The sequence below is a fragment of the Vicia villosa genome, linkage group LG3 (genome assembly GCF_029867415.1).
Source record: "Vicia villosa cultivar HV-30 ecotype Madison, WI linkage group LG3, Vvil1.0, whole genome shotgun sequence".
Lineage (NCBI taxonomy): Eukaryota > Viridiplantae > Streptophyta > Magnoliopsida > Fabales > Fabaceae > Vicia > Vicia villosa.
In genome coordinates, this window is record NC_081182.1 from 195676708 (window position 1) to 195681162 (window position 4455).

The 4455-nt window shown below is 31.8% G+C and overlaps 1 pseudogene; it reads right to left on the reverse strand.

Moving 5' to 3' along the window:
- Positions 1–2165: 2165 nt before the first annotated feature.
- On the reverse strand, positions 2166–4099 carry LOC131657078 (putative disease resistance protein RGA4; annotated as a pseudogene).
- Between the last annotated feature and the right edge of the window lie 356 nt (positions 4100–4455).

Below are 4455 nucleotides of genomic sequence, written 5' to 3' on the forward strand. Positions count from 1 at the left end.
AAGATAATGTTTCAGAGCTTAAATGTGATGTTGATGATTAGAGATATTTCGAGATGATAGATAGTTAAAGAACTAGGATATAGGAAAATTGGTATTATATGGTCCAAAGCACCCAACAATATGGATATATTGGCTTATGACAATGATGCCTAAAATATTGTCAACTTATCTAAGGTGCATTTGAGTGTTGATGTTTTTGTACAACAAACATTGTCTTATAATGAGTTATATGATGGTCTTATAGAGGAAGAGGGTATAAACTCGAAGATATTGTAAATCTTAATGAAGAAGATTTCATTTTCAAAATGTATAAAAAACTTGTCAAAGGTGATGAACTGAGGTGAATGAAGGTGGAGTGCATGATTTGGATGAGTGTTTTTTTTAATTGGCAGCAGAGGAGTATATTGGTAATTGGAAGACTTGTGATTGGACTTGATGAGTGTTTTTTTTATGGGTCTTTGTGGAGGACAAACACAGACAACCGTGTGAAGAGATCCAAATTACTAAATGTTGTCAATAGCTTTTATTGTTGTTAAAGGGGGAACAAATAAACTCTTAATTGATAATCTTGAAGGTAGGATTCACTAACACACCTATACATTCATATATGATCAATAAAAAGGTACTTATAATTGATGATTTTGTAACTATTTAGAATTTGGGGGTAAAATGATATTGTAATTCATAATAATTTCATGTTTAATGTGGGGTCTATTACCTGTTATGGATAAGCTTTTTTTGGATGTCAAAGATTCTGGGCCCGTTTGTTTTGATTTTTTTAAAAAAATAATTTTTATAGTGTTACATAATTTTTTGAGGAAAAATTTTACAAAGAAATTTTTATAAAAGCTTCAAATAAAAATTTTGTTTGAATAGTTGTTCTTAAAATATGAATTTAGATATTTCATCTATTTATGGGAAAAATTTTGGATATCAAAATTTCAAAAAATCATTTTTTTGATTCTATTTCAAATAGATTTTCATAAAAATCATTTTTTAAATACAATTTTTTGAAAAAATCGCAATTTTGACTAAGTTTTGATATTCAATATTGTGAGTTTATTTATATTATAAGATGTCAAAATTTGTATTTCATTTTAGAAAAAAACGAATATAAAAAAAATTGTAATATTTTGGAAAACGAAAAACGGTTTTGAAAAATTTATTTTCAAAAATACAAAGAGAAAATCCATTTTTTAAAGCTGAAACAAACAAACCCTTTATGTATATCACTTGTACAACAATTTTAGGATGAAGTATCTAAGAAAGAAATTGAATGAAATTATTTGGATGACAACTAAATCAACTTACCAACAAGCTTGAGAAAGTGAAATGAGAGAAATGAGAGTTGTCAATGGAGAATGAAGACACCTCCGAAATTATAAAGTAAATCACATTTGGGACATAAAAAATGTGATACATTGCGTAACAACATACCAGAAGCATTTAACAGTGTGTGTGATTGTTGAAGAGTTAGTTACTATGTTAAATAAAATCGAAACATAAATTATGAAAAGATGGTTAACTAATAGGATGAGATTTTCATACTATGGTGAGGTGGATGTTTTACCTAACATTAAAAAGGAGGTAATGTAATTTTCATAATATTGGGTTAATATGTTTAATTATATGTTGAGAGAAGCAACACCTACACCTACATGTGTATTATAAAGTATTTGAATGGTAAACTGGGATACTTTTTATTCATGTTGTAGGTATGAATATTTTAACATTTGGATGAAAATAAGGTAACATTTTAATAAATGTAGATACAAAAATGAGTTGTTTGGATAGTTTAGATAAATCAACACTACTAAAATAATTTTGCAACACTTTATGTTTTATTATTAACAATTAAAAAGTGTTAAGACTCAAAACTCTACAATGGTCTCATGGTCCTGAATACCAACTAAGAACTTATTACAAACACCAGAGAAATATATTATCAACTCTTTTCAATTACTACACACCCAAAAGTTATGAAAAAATCCCAACAGGTAAGTACATCATGACTCAAGAAAAGTACTTAAAAAACAATGGTTTCATAGGAAGGATCTCAACTTTTCGGATGCGAGAGATTTTGGGCCAGTCTATATCAAATGTTCTTCCGTATCTTTTCTCTAATGAGAAGCAGTTACAAATGGAAAGTTTCTGCAAAGTTTCATTCAACCATTCAACTCAAGATGCCTGAGACTTTTATTGAGATTTTCTGGTAATATTTCGAGCTTTGAACATTCAGAAAGTTTTAGAGTTTGCAAGTTCTGTAGGCTAGTAATGCCCGGAGGAAGATCTTTAAGTGCAACACTCTGTGATAGATCAATGTATCTTAAATGCTTCATCTCTTCAATACTATTTGGGATTGCCGCAATTTTCAACCCACAAAGTGTCAACACGCGTAAGAACTTTAGCCCTGAAAAGGAAAGAACACATGTCTGGCGCAAATAATTGCTTGAATTCATTTGTGGATGTAAATGAAATGTACTTAACTTGTAGGAAGATGGTGACGGTGGTCCGAACTGTAATGCAGTACGAGACGATAAAAAGCGTGTTCAGTTTACATTGTTTGCTTCTCCTCCTTCAACCACTGCATATTCACTCCCAGCTATTAGCTGTACTAGATCATGCACAAGGTCATGCATTTTACAAGTACTTACGCCGCCACAATCGTCTATAGTAACATTTTGAAAGAAGGACATTGACAGCAAACTCATGAAGTACTCATGACCAACATCTTCTAAATATCTTACATCATTTGATTGTTGAATGAACCCCTCAGCTACCCATAACTGAATGAGAGTCTTCTTTTCAAACACAAAGCCTTTAGGAAACAGTGAACAATATGCAAAACATTTTTTTAGAAATGCAGGAAGATGATCGTAACTCAGTTTAAGCATTGCAAAGATTTTGTCATTGTGTTGATCTATCTTTGAAAACTCAACATCCTTGAAATATAGCCAATCACTCCTTCCCAAATTTCGAGAAAACAAAAGGCTCCCAATAGTCCTTATAGCAAGAGGGATGCCAGCACATTTCTTAACAATGTCCCTTCCTATAGCTACCAATTCCAAATCATTTTGTTCTTTTAACTCGCCGAAAGCCACTCGAGAGAATAACTCCTATGATTTTTGAAAATCCAAACCCTCTAAGAAAAGAGGTGGATGTGTGCCTGCTATTTTCGCCACAGTCTGACTACGCGTTGTAACAATTATCATGCTTCCTTTTCCTCCTTCCACGAACAAGCTCTTCAATTTAAGCCACAGTTCCCGATCCTCATTCCACATGTCATCTAACACAAGCAAAAACTTTTTCCCTCGAATTTTGTCTCTGAGTTGTTGTTGCACTTGCTCCATCGGACTATTCTTTTCATCTCCAATGATCTCCTGAGCTATTTTCTTCATATCAAATTCATCAGAAACATACACCCACATTTTTAGCTCAAAATGCTTATGAACATCATTATCATTATAGACCATTTGAGCAAGTGCGGTCTTACCTAATCCTCTGATCCCAACAATGGGAATTACAGAAACATTATCTGAAGCATTGATATCAAGTAGATAACGCTTAATACATTTCTTTTCACTGTCTCTTCCGATAACTTCATTTTTACTCACAAAAGAGTAAGTCTGTCTTTGTTCTCTATATACAATCCGATTCTCCATAGGGCGGTCAGTTAGTTGCAATGCATGCTTAATTTTGGCAATGTCGTGTAGCCTCTTCTGGATTGCTTTTATTCGATGGCCTAATGTATGACTATAGGCAATTTTGTTTGGTTTTGAGAAGAAATATTGTACCTTTTTTACTATTTTAATTTGTTTCTAACCCTCACTTTTCCTTTCAAATCTTCAATGGAAAAATCATCTAGTAAATCATCTGCATCATAAAGTACATCTTTCAGCTCCTCCAACCAATTACTAACTTGATGATTATTGGCCTTGGACTCTGCATCGAGGATTACTGATTTTATCATAGATACCGTGTTCTTCATTTTTTCGATATCCTCTTTGAGATTCCAAATGATTCCAAGCTCTTTGTAAAGTGAAGAACCCAACTTTTCCAAGACAGTAATAGCAAGGGCTTCCATCCTTTGGGAAATTGAGTTTAATACAAACATGAGTAAAACTATTCACTAAATTCAGTTTGTGTTTTGAAACTATCATATGAAAAATAGATGACCAGTTTGTGTTTTGAAGACTATTCACTAAAGTCAAATTGTAAAATGTTAAACCTATGCATAAAGAGAGAACAAGAGTAGTACTTTTTAGCAGATTAAAACAAGAATAACTAATTAGGCAACTGAAGTTAGAATTGCATAAAGAAAAAATCTGATGGCAGTATATATATTGGAAATGAACAAACAAAATTTTGATTCTAAGTAGTAAATATATATAGGTTGTAGGTTTCAATTATCATGAAGTTCTATTGGCTTTTTCTACAAAGGAAAAATACTAAGTT